This window comes from Vulpes vulpes, chromosome 2 (genome assembly GCF_048418805.1).
Source record: "Vulpes vulpes isolate BD-2025 chromosome 2, VulVul3, whole genome shotgun sequence".
Lineage (NCBI taxonomy): Eukaryota > Metazoa > Chordata > Mammalia > Carnivora > Canidae > Vulpes > Vulpes vulpes.
In genome coordinates, this window is record NC_132781.1 from 50,812,119 (window position 1) to 50,833,262 (window position 21,144).

Genomic DNA, 21,144 nt, shown 5'->3' on the forward strand with positions numbered 1-21,144 from the left:
TTCGCTCTCCTGCTCCAGGGCTATTGACCTCCCAGAGGGGGAAAGAGCAGAGCTGTGGGCGGCCCCCGGCTCCACGTCACCTTGGACAACAGGGGGATTAAGGCCCGATGTTGGTTTCAGAAATGTGCTCCCAGGGCCGCAGTGGAGCCACTCTGTGGGACCAGGAGGGCCATGTCCCTCAAAGGGACACACTGCACCCGTCTGCTCGTTCTGGAGGAATGTCTGGCCTCGTGCGCCTGCGGGGGCGCAGGAGAGGCACCAACATCTACCTGTCATCTCACTCAGCCTGCAAGTTTGTGGCCATGACCCTTTTAGAGAAGAAGAAACTGAGGCCGGTAGGCAAAGAGGGCTCCACCCTGCCTGGCCAGCACTGTCCCCCGAAGCCCCCCTTGAGGGATGCAGAGCTGTCCCCCCACTCCGGGTAGGAGCAAACCCATCACCAGTGTCCCTGGGGCAGGTGGCACTTGAATGGCCTGTAAACCTTGGGCCGATGGTCAGTGGCCGGGGAGAAGCAGCGAGCCCTCACCTGTCCCACCTTTTGTCACCGAATGGCCTCACCCTGCCCCTGCACTTATAAGATCTGACCCTGGACCTCAAAGAACATGGAGACCCTCTTGCACAAATGGGGAAACCAAGTTACAGGGTGAGAAAAGGGTTGACTTAGGCCACCCGGCTGGACACAGGTAGGCTGGAGTCTGGAGCTCCAGGTTTCTGCCAGAAGCCTCTGGATCCATTGCCTGGGGCTGCAGTGAGGAGGCTACTGAAAGGTAGAGGGTACAGAGGCCAAGGTGAGGAAGCCCCTCGTCCCACCTCTGCACCCACCCCCACCCCCCGATGTGCTGAGCAGAACCCTGGCCCGTCCCTGTTTATAAGACACACTAATGAGTCTCCTGCATGGACCAGGTGCGGGTCTGGAGACAGGGTCACCGGCAATTCAAGTGCACGAGGGTATGTGAACGGCCTCGCGGCAGGAGGACAGGGAGCAGGGGGGCTGTGGCAGGTGCACAGCCACCTGTGCAGCCTCACTGCCCCTGCTCCTGTACCTGCTCAGAGCCCCCACTTCCCAAATCAGTCTTTGTAGGTGGTGTGGCCTCCAGGCCGCGTGCAGACCCTCCGCTGGCCGTTCAGGAGGACCGTTCAGCTATCCCAAATGCCGCTGCAGGGGGACCGTGAAAGGGTGGCCAGAGAGCATCTTGGGGACACGAGCCGTGGTGCTGTGGCTGAGGCTGGGCGGACAGGAGCGGGCTGCATGTGGTATCTGACTTCCGCTATGCTAAGGCAGCGGGTCAGGTGGTGGCACCCCAGTGTCCTGTACCCAGAGGCCCCCAGGGGACCCTCCTGGTTGGCAGCAGCCCAGGCCAACCCCAGAGGGGCCTGGACTCCCCCAAAGGCGGCCCTTTGTTCTGAGACCCCCAGCCTCCTTCTGGGCATTAAAATGTCCTTGCTGAATGAGAGGACAATTTGGAAATTCTGTCTCCAGCCCCTTCCTGGCCCCAAGTGTAAATCAGCTCCACAGAAGAGAAGCATGGGGTGCTGTTGGGGGTCAGACATGGAAATAAATTTGGCTCCCAGTCTGGACCACCAGACCTTTCAGAGGGCTCGTCCCAGGGATGGTGACCTGTCTGCACCCAGCCACCCTTCGGTGCAGCAGCAGGTGCCAGGCCCCCCACCCTCCGTGGGGGGAGATGACGCACATACATATAAGCCCACAAGCACAGCTACACTCCCATGCACACACATGCACATGACCTTACTTATGCACCCACACAGCTCATGGGCAGGTGCACACGCTCTCCCACATGTGCCCCTGTGCACCTTGGCCTCCTGGTCCTGTCACTCTTGAAGGACCTTCCCTGCTAAGCCAGGCGCAGCCAGGGTGCAGCCCACAGCTCCTTCATGCACTCCTCATCCAGAAGTGGCACTCAGTGCTCCCCAAGCCCAGCCAGCCCTAGCCTCGCCTCCATCCAGGGGGTGTAGGTCCTCCCCCGCCTGCTATAGGGCGTTGGGAGGATTGGGCAGTGCTGCCCGTGGTGATAAGTACCCCGCATGTACGGCTTTCAATGCTTTGTCTTGCCGAGCAGCTCCCTCACCTTTGATGGCCCCATGAGGAGGAGGCAGGGTGGGGGTGCTGGACTGTCCTGAAGGATGATGAGCTGTGGTCTCAAGAAGGAAGGAGGGAACGAAGCACACTGAGCACTGGTCAGCTGCCTGGGTGCACACCAATCCCCTGGCAGATTTCTTAAATCCAGATCCCAGACACCCATCCAAAAGCCACCGGCCCAGGGTCTGTAAGGCAGAAGGCTTTGGCTCCCTTGGAATATGCTAGAAGGCTCTTCCTGCCTCACGGCACACAGAGGCACGCTTGGGCCCGAACTAGCTAGGTGCAGCCCCCACCATTTGCAGCAGACCCTGGTTTCTCAGGGAGCTCAGGGACCAGCGAGGGTGGTCCTGATGCCCGAAGTGATAGATCCCTCTCCGTAAGACCCAGCACAGAACAGGAACAACAGCTGCCCCCCTGCCCTGACAGGTGCGGCGTTGGGGCCTTTCTCATGTTTCTGCCTCAGGCTCATTTTCCTCCTCGCCACCTTGGGCTGTCCTGCTGCATGATGCCAGCAGGGTAGACAGGGTGGACAGGGTGGACAAGATGGTTTCACAGAGGAGGACAGAGGTGGTCATGAAGGTCACAGGCAGCAAGCCATGGAGCCTCACTTGGGCTCTACCACACCTGCCCTGACGCCCTCCCCAAGAAGGCAGCTGTGGGAATCACCTCTCAGCCCACAGGCTCCCCCACGGGACTTCGGCACCTCCACCAACTGCTTTGGGTGTCCCCAACCATGACCCAGCCACAGCAGCCTGTACGTGTTGGCAGGTGCTCTTAACCAACGTTGCCTTGAAAGTTAAGGTGTCACCAAGAACCTATCTTTTTTACAGCAACCAGCCCTGGGACCTGGGGCAGTGTTGTTGTTCTTGACCAGACCCGGCCTCTGTCTATGAATTGAATGTTCTAGGATAGAACATCCAGGCCAGAGCCCAGCACAGGGCCGAGCAGGGGCAGCCTCAGGAAGAGCCGGCACTGAAGTATGTGTCTTTCCTCACTATTTGCAGAGAGGATTCTGATCTTATAAATAATGCACACTCATAAGAATGTTGGATAAATGCAGATATCAAAGAAGAGAGTTGCAAACTACCCTGACTCTAACCCTACCCTACACCTACCCCAAGCCCTACCTGAAACCCTACCTCTAGCCCTACCCCAACCCTACCGCAAACCCTACCCTACACCTGCCCATACACCTACCCAAACCCTACCCCTACCCCTACACTTACCCTTACATCTAACCCTTAACCCTAGGCCTCACCAACCCCATCATTAACCCTGCACCCACCGCACCCCTACCCATATGCTTACTCCTACCCCTCACCCTACCCCAACCCTAACCTAGGGTCGCACTCCTGCACTGTCCTCGCCATTGTCCCCTCTCAGCTGGGCTCCAGCGCAGACTGTGGCTCCTACTGCTGCCTGGTCCTGGCTGGTGAGCATCCACCCGACTTTTGAGAAGCTTGGGGCCATGCACCTGCTGACCCCCTGCACTCACAGTTGAAAGCATCTCTCACCACTGTCTGCCTGAGCTTGCTCCTGACCACCTTGCGTAGGGGGGATGGAACAGCCTGGCAGGTTGGACTCACACCCCGCGGCATCCCGCAGCCAGCTCACTGCGGGGCACAGGGGCTGAAAGTTTGAGTGGCGTTAGGGAGCAAGCAGGAGGGAAACGTCCTCCCTGTGCCCAGGGGTGGTGCCCTAACAGGTGCGTGGGACCCAAGCCGTGTTCGGCTTTGGCTGTGGCACCCAGGGGCAACCCAACACTGCACACGTGTTGCCCAAAGCTGCTAGGGGCCTCGCCCCGAGTCAGAATAGTGCTTTCAGAGTCTGCTCTGCTTGCAAAGAAAAGGATACAAGTGGTCTCAAGAGAGAATGTGGCACCTCCGGGGCGCTCTTGCTGCAGTGTTGGATACGGTGTCCTGCGGTGGCGGGTTTCCCTCCTCCACCAGGTAACACTGCCTATGCCCTTTGGAGGCCCTGGACCAAACTCTACGGAAAGACAGCAGAAGCAACAACAGAATCTTCTTTCTCCAGATGGGCCCGGAGGAGGCCCAGATGCACAGGAGCCCATGGCCCCGCAGACGGGGAACGCCACCCCCACCGGAGACTCAACCTTAGGGAGGGTGCCGGCAGGGAGAGTGTGTGCCTGTGAGGCTGGCCTGTGGGGTCCAGGGTGCCACGTGGGCGCAAAGGAGGATGCATGGCCTCCTGAGACTGCATCCCTCTGAGCCCAGAATGGACGGGCTCCCTCCTCTCCCTTCCTCCTCATCTCTAAGACTCACGGCCCAGAGGCCACCGGGGACAGAAGTGATGGGACATCATCATCCCAGGGGGCTGGGAGCTGATGAGTTACCCCGCCTGAAGGGCTTTGTCTCCTGTTACCATCAGCAAGCTTGCAGGGAGGGCGATGCATCAGTGTCCGGGCTCTGCAAATCCTTCTGGAGGCTGGACCCGTGCCTGCCATTCTTTCCCTCATTTTCCATGACCTCCCCAATCTCTGGGTGGGTGCCGGGCTCATGGAGAGGCGGACACACAGGCTGCCCCCTACCCCAGGGACCAGTGTCTGGCCGCAAACACCAGTTCCTGAGGCCTGATTGGGATGGGGGACAGATCACCAGCAAGGGCATAGAGGTGCGGACTCTGGGATTCTGCACCGGGTTTAGGGACAGGTGGGGCTGTCCCCACCTTGCCAAGGTGGCCATTCTTGCTCACTGGGGACTCTCCGTGGAATGTCCTACCTCCACGGCTCTCGCCTGTTACCCTGTGCAGTCTCTTCTAGACTTGTGTGTACCGAGGTGTTGCAGTTGGTCGCTATCTCGTCCCCACGACAATGAGTTTGTGAGCGCGGGGTGCCCACCATCCAGTCCTTGGATCCAGGTAAGCGCCACATGTAAATGCTGCCTGAGGTTCCCCAAAGGAAGACATGGACACATAGGGCCCTCCCTGGTAGCAACAGTGGAAGGAGGCACTGGTGACGGAGGTCTGGTGGAGAGAGGGCCTGGCCTGAAGGAGCTCCCTTGTCTATTTACACACACACACACACACACACACACACACACACACACACACACACCAGCCAAAGATTTTTGTAGAGATCACACTGAATCTGCGGATGGATTTGAATTTGAGGACTATTGCCATCCTAACGGGGAGTCGTTCCCGTTGAGAACAGGGACTATCTTCCCACTTAGTTACATGGTATTCAGTTTCTGTCAACAATGTCGTACAATTTTCAGGGTACAAGTCTTGCCTTCCTTTTGCTAACTCTCCTTGGAGGTATTGTAGTCTCGTAAAAGTTATTGAAAATGGGGGATCCCTGGGTGGCGCAGCGGTTTGGCGCCTGCCTTTGGTCCAGGGCGCGATCCTGAGGACCCGGGATCGAATCCCACATTGGGCTCCCGGTGCATGGAGCCTGCTTCTCCCTCCGCCTGTGTCTCTGCCTCTCTCTCTCTCTCTCTGTGACTATCACAAATAAATAAAAATTTAAAAAAATTTTTTAAAAATGGTATTTTTTTATCTTCATTTTTTGATTGTTCACTACGAGTGTGTAGGAATATCACTGATCTTTGTATACTGTTCCTGTATCCTGCTTCATCGCCTTTATCACTTAGGAGTTTTTAGTGGCATATCCGTGTGGATTTCTGGGGATTTTCTGTTGACAAGATCGTGCCATCTGCGAAAGGACTTCGTTTTACTTGTTTCTTTCCTGGCTGCGATGCCTTTATTTCTTTTTCTTGTGTAAACTCTGTAGCCGAACCTCCTGTGGAGTGTTGGAGGGATGTGGTGGGAGTTGCCATCCTTGTCTGGTGCCTTGTTTTAGGGGAAATGTGTCTAGTGTCTCTGCATTGTGCGTAACCTCAACTGTGGCACCATGGTGATTGTTGGGTGGTGCCCCGGTCTGCCAGCGGACCTCTTAGGGACCAGGCGTCTCCAGAATCTTCTGCTTTCCTCTGCTCCTTCACACAAACCCACCACCCACCTCTGCCCTTGCTTCTTCAAGATTTTGAACAACACCCACCAGCTGCTTCCTACAGGACTTTCTTTCTTTTTTTTTTTTCAAAATAAAATCTGTTTTTTATTTTTTTATTTTTATTTTTTTATAATAAATTAATTTTTTATTGGTGTTCAATTTGCCAACATACAGAATAACACCCAGTGCTCATCCCGGGGGGGAGCCCCACACAGATGCCACAACTGGCCTTGGACACTCTTGTCCCTTGTACTTGGAGCTGTCACAGACCCTTCAGGAGCACACTGCTGGGCAGATGGATGGACGGATGGATGAATGGATGGATGGATGAATAAAGATAGCGTGTGCTTTCTAATGAAACAACTGTCAAGTGTCAGGAGGGAGAAATGGAAGTCTGGGAGCAACATTGACTCTGGCAGTTTTTGTTAAAATTCATGCAAAATTTACACAGTTAAGAAATAGTTCCCGAGCTCCTACGATGCTCTAGGCACCCGGGAAATGAGGATGGGGGAGGGAGAGGCCCCCATGAGGGCCCAGCTCTGAGCCTGGTCCTGGTGAGCTGGGCCGGAGGGCCCCTGCCACGTGTCCGCCATGTAGCACCCACGTACAGAACGGACCGGGGAGGGGAGGAGAGGCCGCAGGCCAAGTGGGAATTGGCGGGGGAACTCCGTGCCATCCAGTCCCTGCTCCCATGTGACCCTGGTCCAGGGCTGGAGGTGGGGTGTGCACTGCAGGGAAGGCCGGTAGACGGGGAGCCCGAGGGATGGCTCTGCGCCCCTGCTCCTACCACCTGGAAGTGCCAGGGTCGGGGGGAGGTGGGAATTAAGCAGTAAACATGACCACACCTGCTCCCCTTACCTAGTCATGGGGGCCCCAGGGAGCATGGCCACGAAGGTGCGCACACTGGTCAGTTAAGACTGAAAATCGACTTTGGACACAGCGGTAGGTAAAGCCTTCTTGCTGCCGCTGCACGCGTGGCAGGTGGTGCTGGGGGACTGCCCTCTGCCTGGGGGACCTCGGAGCCTGCGCAGTGCGCTGTCTCCACAGGCACCCCAACCTGTGCCACCGCTGACCCCGAGCCCCAGAAGCCCCCCATCCCGCTTCTGGGTCCCACCTTTGCCACCTGTCAGGGTGGCTACAGCCACACTTTCTGGGATACTTCTTCCCCTTAAAATGTCAAAGAATCAACAGGATTGACAAAGTCCCTCAAGTTTCCTTGGAAGTGTCATTTTTCCTGGGATTGGGTTAAACCTTTGGAATGGGGGTGCAATAAGCCTCTCCATCATTGTGTGTGTGTCTCCGAGTGTACGTGTACATCTGCATGTGTGACTGTATATCCACAATCCTGAGGTGTTGCTTTGATGACACCAGCTGCCCTCTGCACACGGGGGGGCTTAGTCTGCGTGCTCGGAAGGGCAGAGCCGAGTTCTGTGACTTTATGAGGTGTCCTTGTGTGATTCTTTCAGTGAGAAGTCTGGCTGGCCTCAGGCACTGTCACCGTCTACTGATGACTGCTGCATGCACAGGGACCATCTCTCTTCTCCCCTGGGGATGAAGAACAGGGCTTCACTATACAGAGACAAGGTTTCTGAAGCCTTTAGTCAGAAAAGCAGAGTCACCAGCAGATATACTTAAAGGGTTTATTATAGGGTTTTGTCCTTCTGCAGTTGTGGGAGCTGGCAACATGGGCTATGGGAGGCTCTCACGTCCCTCTGCTGCCTGAAGCCAGCGGCGCATCCAGTTGGGACAGATGAACAGAAGTGGGGGAGCAGGGGAAGCCTGCAAGCTTCAGAGATGGATAGAGCCTCAGGTTTCCCAGCTGAAGCTTCACACTTGGTCCGGGGAGGTAGGGAGCCTGGGGAGGAAGAGTACAGGTGCCAATACTGCTGCCTGGGCCCACAGGGGGGCAAGCGCCCAAGCAACAGCATGCCCCAGCCTTCCCAGTGCAAGAGGAACACAGCCAGGCCATGGGCCTCCCCAGTCCAACCATCTCTTGGGCTCAGGCTCAGCCAGGGCATGCAGCCGAGGGCACTCCAGGCCGTGGGGACACCCCTCAATCCTTCCCTTGTCAACCAGCATCTGCGTAAACCTCACTCACACAGACTTAATGCCCAAATAAATAGCAAAATCCAAGCTTATGCCTAACGTGAAGATGCTCTCCTCCATAAAGCTGAAAACATGCCAAGGCCTCATCCCCCAGAGGGCAGAGTCCTTCTACCCACACTGGGGTGATGTTCATTCCTGCTGCAGCCGGGCAGGAATGAGATCCTGTGAGATCCTGTGGCTTCAATACCAAGTGCATTCGGCATCTGTTACCCCCAGACACAGAAGCTTGAGCAATGCACCTGGACCGTCTCTTGATTTCTGTAGATGGGACCCTGGCATGGCTTAGCTGGTTGCCTCTGGTGCCAGACACGGCAGGCACTGCAGGGAAGGACCTACAAGGCTGTGGTCTCATCTGAAGGTCAGATGGGGAGGGTCTTCCCACACTCGCTCACATAGCAGCTGACCTGAGTGGTGGGACCCCTGTGACATGGGCTTCTGTGCAGGGCTGCCCGTAACATGGCAGCCACATCTCTCAGCGAGAGGGCTGCAGAAGACAGAGGGTGAGAGAAAGCAGGGCCAGCAGGCGAAGTCATGTTTCTTTGCAGCTGACGGTGAAGGGCTAACCCGTCCTTTTTGCTGCTCTAGCCATTGGTCAGCCATTCCTAAGCCAGGAGCACGGCCCACACCCAAGCCCATAAACCTGAAGGTGCTTGCAGCCTGAGTTATATGTCAGATGGGCACACCTCTCGCCGCACTGGTGCACACACAGCCACACCTATATTGGTGTCCACTTTGGATGTTGGATGGGCACACCTCCTGCGGTGCTCGTGCATACAGACCCGTGCCCATATTGGCATGCATGTCAGATGGGCACATCTCCCGCCATGCTCATGCACACTTTGCGGGCACTGTTTCCCTGTAACCAGTACACTGTGGCCTAACTTCTCTCTGACTTGCTTGACACAAAAAAAGAACTTTGTCTGTGAGGTTCTGCATGCTGAGAACTCACTCCAAATGGGGAATAATTGGCTGTCCAGTGCCAAGTACTGGTGGGGAGATGACACACGCTGTCAGGTCAGAAGTTTGGAAATAAAATCACTAAAAGTGGGATCGAGGGCAGCTAATGAGGGCACATCTGCAGCATTTTAGACAAAATCAGGATCATGGGTAGAAGCTGCAGCTTGCAAGATCGGGGCCTCCTTGGGTCCTCAGAGGCTCCAGCCTCACCCCGTGAAGGCCCACGACCCGCCACAGCCAGGCTGCATGCCAGCATGGTCCACGCAGTGTCCTCCATTGGTTTGCTCATGGCCGTAACAGAGGCTTGAACAACAGAAACTCACTGCCTCCCAGTCCTGGAGGCTGGACGCCTAAGATCAGGGTGCTGAAGGTTGTTTTTCCCCTGAAACCTCCCTCTGCGACTCGAGGACGCCATCCTCTCCCTGTGTCCTCATGTGGCCATCCCTCAACGCATCTGTGACCTACTTTCACCCTTTTATGAGGACACGGGTTCTACTGGGTGAGGCCCATTCTAATGGCCTCATTTGAACTTGATCCCCTCTGCAAGAATCCTGCCTCCAAACACAGTCACATCCTGAGGTTCTGGGGGTTTGGATTCTGGAGTGGGCGTGGGGGGTAACTGTGTGCTGAGCTGGACGGGACAGAGCTGCTCTCTGGAAGCCCAGCATGTGGTGGACATTAGGAGGGAGTGTGGCTGTGCCCAGAAGGGACAGAGCTAACCAGGCCTGGGGGCAGCATGGCCCTGGGCATCCACCCCTCTGGGACTGGGGTAATGCAGGCTCTCTCAACACCCTTTTGCTGAGACCTGAGTCTGCTGGGGCAAGCCTCAGTTCAGGAGAGAGGGGACAGCACCAAGAACTAAGGAGAGGGAGCACCCAAGCTCTGGTGGGTGTATCTGGGTGAGCTAAAGCCCTACTTTGTCCGGGGAGGGCCTGCAGAGGCCAGAGGCCAGGCCTGGAGGACCCTTGCAGAGAGAGGACCAGCTGCCCTGTGCAGAGTGTGTCAATGTTAAAATGGCCCAGCTGCCTGCGCCTTGGAGGCCTTCTCCGGAGATCACCACATAAGGGCATGGACATGAGTTAAAGTCATCAAATGGTGGCACCAGGAATTAGTCCAGTGCCCATGTACTCAATCAACACTTCCTGGGACATCGTGTGGCCCTGAAATACTACGCAGTTGTGGCAAAGTCACCATACGTGTCTACTCACAGGTGCAGGAACTTCACAACGTGGCTGAATGATGAGGTTAGGGTTCAATGATAAGTCACGTAATATACTCCAGATTCTGAAGATTTGAATGTTTATATCCAGAGATATAAGTCAGCATGGAGAAAGATGGAAAGGTCTCCACAAAAATTTAAAACGATATTAGAGTTTCTTGAGCAATCCTCCCTCCACGAGGTGTGACCTGGATGGACTCTGAGGAAGGGAATGTGGAAGATGGGATCTCAAGTGACCTGGGATGCTGTCACCAAACTGCAGCTTGTCACTTGCTCCCTCCCCCAGGCCTTTTGTTCTGTTTCATGTGAGGACAATGAACCAGCCCAGTGAGAGGCCCACGAGGTGCGAGGAGCTGAAGCCTCCTTCCCAGCCATGTGGGTGCACCATCTTAGAAGTGGCTTCCCAGCCCCATCAGGCCTTCAGATGGTGCAGCCCTGGCTGACCTTCGACCACCAGCTCCCGGGACACCCCAGGCAGGGCCAGTCCTCTAAGCTGGCCCTTGAAGACCTGAAACACCAAAGCCGTGTGATGAGAAATAGTTGTCAGCACAGTCTCCACATTTGGGGGTGATTTGTTACATAGCAATAGACAGATAATACTCCATCTTTGCAAGGGGAAGGGCCTGGACTCTGACCCTGCCTCCCCCTCAGCCCCTCTGTGTCCTCCAGGGTGGAATTCTGAGAGGCCCCTGGCTGGACCCAGGGAATCAGCGGAAGCCAGGCAGCCTGACAGCAGGAACTGACCCCATGGCTGTAAAACCCCAAGCATGGCCTGTTGGGGCCGCTCAGGGCAGGTGTGTGGCACCAGGCCCGCTCGTTGTCCTCCCCCAGGCTCTCCTGATTCTCCAGACATCCCTCTGAGGACCTTCGTCTTGAACGTGAGCCTGGGTGAGTCATCGCAGCTGTTGCTTCTCTGAACCCTGTTTCCACCTCTGCCCCTCTATGCGCTGGGCACAGTGAGTGGCAGCAAGACCTGCAGGTTGAGTCAAGGGATGAAGGCCACTCTACCACGTGAGCCTTCTATGAGTCATATTTGTGGCTTTTAAAACCAGGGGAAGAAAATAAGAGTAATCGGGCTGATCCTGAAGCCCCTACTGTCTCTGCAATGAGCCCCCAGGAGCAGGACGGGAACACGTGATGCGACCATTGCCTGGCCGGCTGCTGGGGAGACCTCCGTCCACAAGTGAGGAGCGGGAGCCTCCCTAGGACGCAGGCTCTGCGTCTGCCGCTGCCTGCCCTCCCATCTCCTCCCGGCGGAGGCAGAGCTGGTTTATGTGTCCTGAGAAGGGGGCGGAAGTGGGCTCCATGCTCGGAAAGAAGAACTCATCCAAATGGATTGGGACCCGAGAAAACGAGGTTAATGGATCCAGCCAAGGAGCATTCTCTGTCACTGGACTGTCCCTGCTTGCTAATGGGCCTTCCTGGAAGGGCTGTCCAGGGGCTGCTCTTGATGCTTTGAGTTGGGCTGCGTAGGCACTTAAGGGCCCGAGGCCATAAGAACCATTTCTCCAAATTTCCTGTTTCTTCATGACAAAAAGAACTCATTCCATTTGCTAGTGGGGTCCAGAGCCTTGCTCTGGGGGCGGTCAGCACAGCACAGGTTCCTGGTCTGGAACCTGGTCAGCTGTGCCTGGCACTTGCCCGCGGCAGCCCTGAGCTTGCAGGGCTTGGTGGGTGTTGTCACTGTGGTCTGGGCTGGACATGGCCCTCGGCAACCCTGGGCCCTGCTTTCATGTCTGGGCCCGGTTTCTCCTTTGTGACACGAGGCTGTGGGAGAACTCCATGGGCACAGCTGTCCTGTGAGGGATGGGCCCGGGGGATGGTTTTGGAGCCATAAATATGCCCTCGAGCACTTCCCAGCCCCTGGTAGGGCAGGAAGGGTCACCTGTGAACCCAAACTCAGGTGAGAACAGGGACTTTGGGAGGAAAGCCTCTAGCCAGGTGGTCCCGATGACGGAGCCTCCTCTGGGGACCCTGGGCAGCTGGTGTCCCGATGCTCAGGTTCCTCAATTAGAAGATGGGTCTGGGAAGTGGCCCTCCGTGGCCCCTGGATGCAGAAGCAGGTGATGCTGTAGCTGAGCAGAGCCCGGACTCTGGGGCAGGAGAGGCCTTCACGGCTCGCCTTACACACACCTTCCTGTTCACTCTTTACAATCAGCAGATCATCAAGGTTCCGTGTTGTCAGTGATTTTAGAAGACAAATTAAAATGCTGCTCGGCCATGCCTACTCCTCGTCGGGCCTGGAAAGAGCAACTGGACCCCGTGCCTAGCGGGCTCAGTCCCGGCCAGAGGGAGACAGGGCCACCACCGGGTGCTGTGACGCCCCTTCTCTCCAGAGACCCCTCCCACAGAGACAGACTCTCTCCCTCGCATTGCAAAGTGGGCCCCATGGGCAGCGCCCATGGCTTGTGGTCACGAGTGGAGGCAGCCACGGCACCAGCAGCCCACCCAGGACATGCCCCCGCCATGCTCCAGATCATCCCACCACCTGCTCTCCCAGGGAGGGGGCTTCCTGGGGTGCGAACGATTTTCTCTCGTGCTGCTTTCTCTCTAGCTCCATTTCCCACAGTGCTAAATTTGGGTTTCTTTTCCTTAAAAAGCAGAGACGTAATTGGGACAAGCCTTTATCATATGGATTCCCTCTTCGTTGAGCTCAGAGGCACACTTCTACAAAAGCGATTGTTTGCTCCTTAATGGACAAGAGGTCAGTGGCTGCAGAGGAGACGACAAGACCCGTCTCAGCAGAATGTGGGCGTTCCGGCTCGTCCCACCAGCGCCTCCTTCTCCAGGGTCCCCAGGTGGTCCCCTGCCTGGCTTCCCGCCCACCTTGTGTCCTGAAAAGAAATGAAAACCAGATGGAGGTGAGCCGCAGGAGGGACGCTGGGGGGACTCCAGGCCCCGGAACCTTCCATCTGGTGAGGGTGATGTGTGTGCTTCTGACCCCATCTGGGAAGGTGGTGGCAAATGAGCGCTTCCAGAGATGCTCTGTGCCAGACTGGAACCGCACATCCAACATTTGGGCCCCAGCATGGGCCCAGAGAGGCACCATGAGCTGCTCAAGGTCACATGGCAGCTGAGCAGCAGGGGGAAGCCACTCCACTCTCCCCACCACACCTCGGGGTCCCCTGGGCAGCCCCAGCACATGAAGGCTCCCTCCTGAAAGGCCTTCTCGCTGCCATACAGACTATAGCTATGCCCGGGACCCAGGACAAAAGGAAAGTCCCCAAGCCCTCTTCTCTATAGGCCCCAGGCAGCTGGAGGTCCAGAGGCTTCCCTCCCATGAAAGCCGTGTGACCTTCACTTGCCTGGAGCCTGTCTCTGCATCTGTGAGAGGGGAGCTGGCTGGTTGTGAGCGTGGCTTGAAATGTGAACCTGGAGGTGCTTAGTAAGCCAGAGCCACTGACAGACTAAATCCTCATTATTCTGAGCAGAGGCGAGGCTCCAGGGCAGCCCTTCTGGGCGCAGACGTGGCCTGCTGCCTCCATTGCTCTCAGGCAGGGACAGGAAGAGCGGCGACCGTCACTCCTGCGCTCCTGACTCCCCGCCCCATCTGCAGCCCAGTGTCAGCCCAGGGGCACTGGGGCAGGGGGCAGGGGGGACCAGGCAGGGGGCTTGGGTGGCCTTCCAGGGCTGCATGGCTGGAGAAGCCCAGTGGGGTCTGGGAGGCCATGCATCTGGGCTGAAACCTCACACGGGAACAGGCAAGGGGGCGTGGGAACACAGTCTGGGCCAGAGGGAAATACATCCCCAGGGGAGTGCAGGAGCCCGTGAAGCAGGTGCAGGATCCCTTGGATTGAACTGACAGTCACCTGCAACCAAGGGCACCTCCTCCAGGGAGCCTGAGACCTGTCTCCTACATCCCCGATCAGCCATCCAGCACCTGCCCCCTCTCCCCTACACCTGTGATCTGCAATCCCAGGCCTTCAGACCTTCTCTTCTGCCTGCTGTTTGCTGGAGGCTCTGCCTGGAGACTCGACCTCTCTGGAGGTGGGGGGCCAGGGATGGGGGTGTGGCCGCCATGACTTCCTCGAGAAATGCAGGAGCCAGCCCTCCCAGTGTTGCCCATCTTCTAGGGGCGGACCTGGGCCGGAGGTCTCCCCGACACGGTTCTCTGTGAGCTGCCTTGCTCTCCCACTTACTGAGGGGTGTCGGCGGGCTGGGGGGTGCAGGCTGTTCTCTGTTCCCACGGCCATTCATTACGCCCACGGGAATGAGCATGTGTGCACCTGCATGCCTCGATGGGTGCCTCCCTCAGGCTCCTGCAGGCTGGACTTCCTGCCGCCCTAGTCAGGCTGCTCTGACGCCATGGGACCTGGGAGGGCTGTCCCCCGCCTTCAACTTCCGTCACTTTGCTTTTCATGATGAAGTAACATAAGCATCTGTCTTAACTACAACGTTGAAATGAAGATCCTCCTGCAGACATTCACCGTGGCCTGAGGGCTGGAGGCTGCGTGAGTGTCTGGGGACCCTGGGCTGGGGCTCCCACGTCAGGCCTCGTGTCCATGACCCCCACACCGACCTGACTGGCAGCCGGAGCCCTGGCTGCCCTGCCCTGACTCGTGCCTGACCTCCGGGCCGGAGAGAAGGGCTGGCGGCCTCTCCGTAGGCTCTGCTATCGACTCAGAGGAGCAAGGGTGGGATCATTTGTCATTCAATTAATGGTGTCAGCAGAGCCATTATTTAAATGACCAGCCACATGTGTGATCAATCTTTAATGAAATAATAATTGTACTTCCCAGTCAATGAGTGCCCAGCCTCTCCTAAAACCTTCTTGGTATGAATAATAAATGGCAGTGGGTTCTGCCTGCAAGGGCCAAGTGGTGATGGGTTGATATTTTCAAGGCGGTTTGAGGCAAGCGTGTCTGAACCAGGGGGAACGGAAGGGCCGACCACAGGCAGGGGCTCCTGAGTGGGTGCCAGGACCCGCTCCCGTCCACCTAGCCAGCCCAGTGTCCCCCCACACCAAGGGCAGTGTCCCCCTCCAGGCAGATGTTCTGCTTAGGGATACTCCGGCTGGCCAGGCAAGGTGGAGGGCATTTGGGATCAGACATTGGGGATGTGGGCATCGAGGTCCAGCTGCCTGACCTCTCTGTGCACTCACGTCTGAGCCCTACCTGGAGGTGGGGTGGGGGCTTCTTTTGCTCTGACAGCTGTAGCATCAGGGCTGAGGGAGCATGGCGGGGAGGACAGGAGACGCGGCCCCCACTGCAAGTGCGCAGGGGCGTCCTCACTCTCTAGCTGCTTCCTTGGCACCAGCAGCCTGGCTGAGAGTCAGTTTCCTCTGTGCAGAGGACCTGGACCCTCCTGAGAAGCTGCTCCCCCTGCCCTGTCCCTGGTGCCCCCGATGTCCCGTTGGCCACTGCCTCCAGCATGCTGATGGTGTGCACCTGTCACCCTGTCACCCAGCTATGGGCTTTCTGGGGCACAGGGCACGTGTCTCATGCACAATAGCTCCCCAGTGTCTGGAACGCAGCTGGCGGAGGAAGAGGACAAGGTGGAAACCTGCCGGAAGTTCTCTACACGCTTCTCTAGCTAAGCTCTAGTTTTGACGTGACCTAGAATGATGAGAGTTTTAACCCATTTAATCCCAAGTTTGTCTGACCGACCCATTGTCCCGACCCATTGCCCCGAGCACTGTCCTGTTCCGCTGACACCCTGAGAGCTCCTGGTGTGCGTGGGTGCTGGGGGCTATTCGCTGGAGTTGACCAAGTGGAGGCGGACCCTAGGGCCCTGTGCAGCTTGGGCCCAGCCCCCAGCCCCTCCCCGGTGTTTGCTGCCCCTCTTCTTCCCTCACTGTACCCGCCCTCCTACCCCAGGGACCCCACTGGCCCCTCCACCCTCTGTCTCTCTCCTTCCCTGTGATCACTGCGCCCACCGCGCACCTACAGATTTACCTGCCCAGCTGGGGAGAGCCTGTGGGGGCCTTTGCCCTTCCCCAAGCCCCAGCAGTTTGTTTGCCTCCCATCGTGCTCAGGCACGTGTCCACCAAAGAGCTTTGTCTCCTTCGTCCCTCAGCGCTTAGCAGCTGCCCCCAGACCTGGCACATGGGTGCTGCGTGGACATGGGAAGGAGGCAGCTGCAGGGATGAGCTACAGGGAAGCTGCATCTCCCTGGGGATGCTACAGGTGCAGGAGGTGCTCCAGAGGCCCTGCCCTCCAACCTGCACCCCAACCCTCCACCAGAACGAGCCTCACTCCTGCCTGGTGAATCCCAGTGGCCGTCTGGACCTCTTTCTGCTCTTCTACATAATTCTGCAAATGAACTCATCATAAGTCATTTCCCAAAAATGTACATTTCATGAATAATCACATTGACTTGATCGCATCTGCTCAGATGCTGTCAGCTTTTATAACCCTTGGGTATCATGACTGTAATTAAGCAGCCAGTGTGTCGTGCACTTGATGTCTCTCTCACCTCTGAGGGCAGCGGTCCCATCTGTCCCGCTCCCGCTCTGCCTCCCTGTGCCCAGGCCACTGCCTGGCATATTTACATTTGGTGAATAAATATTTGTGGAGAGGATGTTTCCCACAAAACGTTTTCATGGCTGGGGGGAATTTAAAAATTAACATAGCTTCCAGCCAAGAAGGAGTAACAGGAACCAGATTACTCTCTCCCTCCTGAGATGGCTAAAAAAAAAAATCAGGAAAAAAAGATACAGGACAAAAGATATCAAATGATGGTGCTCAGGCGTTTGGACATCAAACAACAAAGGAAATACACCCTGGAACATGTGAGATGAAGGAAGGAAGCCCCAGGACACTTGCACCTGCCTGCCTAGAGAGAGTTTTCAGGTGCAGGCAAGAAGGAGGAGTCAGGTGGATCCCCGAGTTCTTGTGGAGTGGAGGAAATGAAACTGGGAGTTCGGGGGGCCCAGATGGCCACCATCCATGAGGCAGCCCACCGAAGAGGGGGTCAGCAGCAAAGAAGCATCACGGGTTTACAGTGAATCAGCATGTGAGGCCAGGAGAGTGGAAATACCTGAAAGGATCATGGAGAGTAGTCCCAGGGACACACGCAAGACCAGGAGTAGGGCTTGTTCCAACACCAGGAATCACAGGGCATTGGATGGCACACCCACGGGACTGTGGCCTGTGCAGTGAGGAACACTGACTCTGGAAGGCCCTGTTCTCATCTGGCAAAGCTCACGGAAAGGATAATATAGGTTCCCCATAACTTAACTATGTCCCAGAATAAGCTCAAGAACATTTATGGGATTATATATAGTCTTGAGCATCCAGGATGGTAAAATTCAGGATATCTGGCATCTAACAAAAATGTACCAGGCTTGGAAAAGTCAAGGAAGTACTGTCCACATCAAGGAGAAAAATTAACCGATGGAAAGTGACCCGGAAATGACACAGACAACAGAACTGGAGAGGAGGGGGTGAGGACCATACAGTTAGTGTCACCGTATCCCTCGTGTTCAAGGAGCCATGGGGAAGAAGGGACATGGCACATAGAGACACGGAAAATGTGAGGGAGCTGAATCAACACACTCTCAACGTGGAAGCTGCAAAGTGTCAGGTGACGTACACCCCGATAGACTCGGTGCGAGAGCTGACACTGAAGAACAGATGCCTGGTGACTTTAGGGACACAGCCGTGGGAACAGCACAAAGTAAAACACAAAAAGAGAACAAGACAGAAAGCGCTCGTGGAGCACGGCCACCGTGGGACAGTCTAGCACATCTCGGCAGATTCGTGATCGAAGTCCCCGAGGGAGAGATGAGATGGGATGCCCAAAGGCATTCGAAGATTTAAAATACAAACAGTCTCTAAATGTGATGAAAACTGTAAACCCACAGATCCAAGAATCCCAGTGAATTCCAAGCACAAAAGCCCTGAGCACCGCTACACTGACACAGTGGTACAGAATAATCCACCAATTTAAATGCGCGATAGAATCTCGCAGGTCGCCAGAGCAAAAAGGACACGGCGCACATGGAAGAAGGGGGGACGGGTCAGATCTTTCGTCTGGAACAACCCAAGGCAGGGAAAAGCAGCATCGCTTGAGTCTGAAAGGAAAACAAGGCTGTAAGGCTGGAACTCTGAGAAGCGACTGACACCCATCACCAGTGAGCGTCAGGTGCGCAGCACGGAGGCTTCATTCACGTCCATGTGAGATGAGGGCCACCCTGGGCCCGGTTGACCCCCCTCATCTCTCTCTCACACACACACACACACACACACACGATAGGAAGAGAAGGAAATAATTTTCTCCTTGTGATGAGAATGTGTAAGAGCAACTGTCTTGGTAGCTTTCCTCTATGGCCAACAGCCCCACTGACCATCACTGTGACCAGTGTGCCACCTTTCCACCCCCGTCCACCAGCCCCCTGCCAACCAACCCTGGCCTATGAGAATCACAGATCAAATCTCATGTTCTGCCTTTGGTATTTTAATGCCACATACGAGTGAGATAATATAGTCTTGGTCTAACTTTTTTTTTTTTTATCATAATGTCTTCAAGGCACATCCACATTGTTGCAAATGGTAGGATATCCTTATTTTTGCGACTGAATAATATTTTAGCATGTGTGTGCACGCGCACCACATTTTCTTTACCCATTCATCCATTGATGGAAACATAGATTGTCTCCGTGTCTTGACTATCGTAGATAATGCTTCAGTGAACATGGAGGAGGTGCAGATAGCCTTTCAAGGTAGTATTTTTGTTTCCTTTGAGTAAATACCCAGTTGTGCAATTGCTGGGTTGTAGGGTAGCTCCACTTTTAACTTTTTGAGGAACCTCCATACTATTTTCCAAAGTGGTTGCACCAGTTTAGACTCCCACCAATAGCACGAGAGGGTCCCCCTTTCTCCACATCCTTGTCAGCACTTGTTTCTTGTGTTGTTGATTTTAGCCATTCTGACAGGTGTGTGAGGTGGTATCTCATTGTGGTTTTGACTTACATTTCCCTGATTATGAGTGATGTTGAGCATTTTTTCATGGGTTTGTTTGCCACCTGGATGTCCTCTTTGGGAAAATGTCTATTTTCAACTGGATCAGTTGTGGGTTTTTTGCTATTGAGTTGTATGAGCTCTTCATATATTTTGGAAATTAACCCCTCATGAAATATAAGGTTTACAAGTAATTTTTCCCATCCCATCTTTTCACTTTGTTGACCATTTCTTTTGCTTACAGGAGCTTTACAGTTTGATGTATTTGTTCCCGCTTGTTTATTTTTTGTTTATTTTTTTGCTTTGTGTGATTTCCAAAACATCCACGTCAATGTGTTTTTTTTTCTTGTTTTCTTCCAGAAGTTTTGTGGTTTCAGACATTACATTTAAGTCTGTAATCCATCCCGAGTTAATTTCTGTGAGCTGTGTAAGATAGGAGTCCAATTTCACTCTTTTACATGTGAAGATGCAGTTTTCCCAGCATCACTTGCTGAAGAGACTTCTTGATTCCCTGTCAAGTATTAGTCTGCCATATATATTTGGGATTTTTTCTGGGTTCTAAGTTCCATTCCTTGGGTCTTTTTGCCTATTTTTATTCTAGTGCCATCCTGTTTTAGTTCCTACAGCTTTATAGTAAAGCTTGAAATTGGGAAGTGTGAGGTCTCCTGCTTTGTTCTTCTTTCTCAGGATTGCTTTGGGTGTTTGGGATCTCTTGTGGTTCCATATAACTTTTAAGGTGGTTTTCTTATTTCATGAAAAAAAAAATGCCATTGGGAATTTGATGGAGATTGCATTGAATCTGTAGACAGTTCTCTGTAGTATTGACACCTTACCAATATCTGTTCTTCCAGTCCATGAGCACAGATATCTTTCCATTTATTTGTGTCTTTCATTTCTTTGATCAATGTCTTATAGTTTTCAAAGTAAGAGATATTTCACCTAGTTGCTTAGATTTATTCTGAAGTACCTTACTGTCTTTGATGATAATATAAATGGAATTGAGTTATTTATTTACTTTCAGAAATGGCTCTTTTCAGATACCAAAAAAATAAATAAACAAAAATGCTACTGATTCTAATAGCAAGCTGGAATTCTCTTACCGGAAAATTATCTTTAGAAAATGAAGGTGAAGTAAACATGGTTTTTTGTTTTTTTTGTTTTTTTCAGCCATGCAACAGCTGAAAGAATCCATCACTAATAGGCCGGCACTACAAGCAGTGCTAAAGGAGTCTTTCAAGCAGAAGGAAAATAGGACCATATGGAAATCTATTTAAATAAAAAACAACAAAAAAATGCTATGAAGTCTATAACATAGGGGAGAAATGGAAGGACAGTGATGGGAGGTTTTTATTCTATAGTGAAATGACATATTACTTGAATGTAGACCTTGGCAAGTTAAATGTGTACATGATAAATCCCAAAGCAACCAATAAAATACTAGAACAAGGGGTTATAGTTAATTAGGCAACAAAAGAGTTAAAATTTTCTTTTAAAAAAATCACAGTCGATTTTTTAAAAAACATTTTGAAAAGAGGACAAAAAGAAAAAAGACTATAAGGGATAAACAGAAAAAAAAAAAACAAGATGATTGATTGAAAACCAGTCCAATAGATAATTGCATAGAGTGTAAATGGTCTAAACGCCCCCAATAAAAAGGCAGAGATTGACAGACTGGGTAAACAAGCTATATCTAGCTTATAAGAAACCCATATTAAATATAAAGACAGAAGTAGCCCAAAAGAACATGAACAAGAAAAGATATATCATGCTAATACTAATCAAAAGAAAGCTGTTTTGGCTATATTAATTAAGACAAAGAAGATTTCATAAGCAAAGACATCAAAAGAAAGTCTTTTCATAATATCAATGTGTCGATTAAAAGGGGGCATAA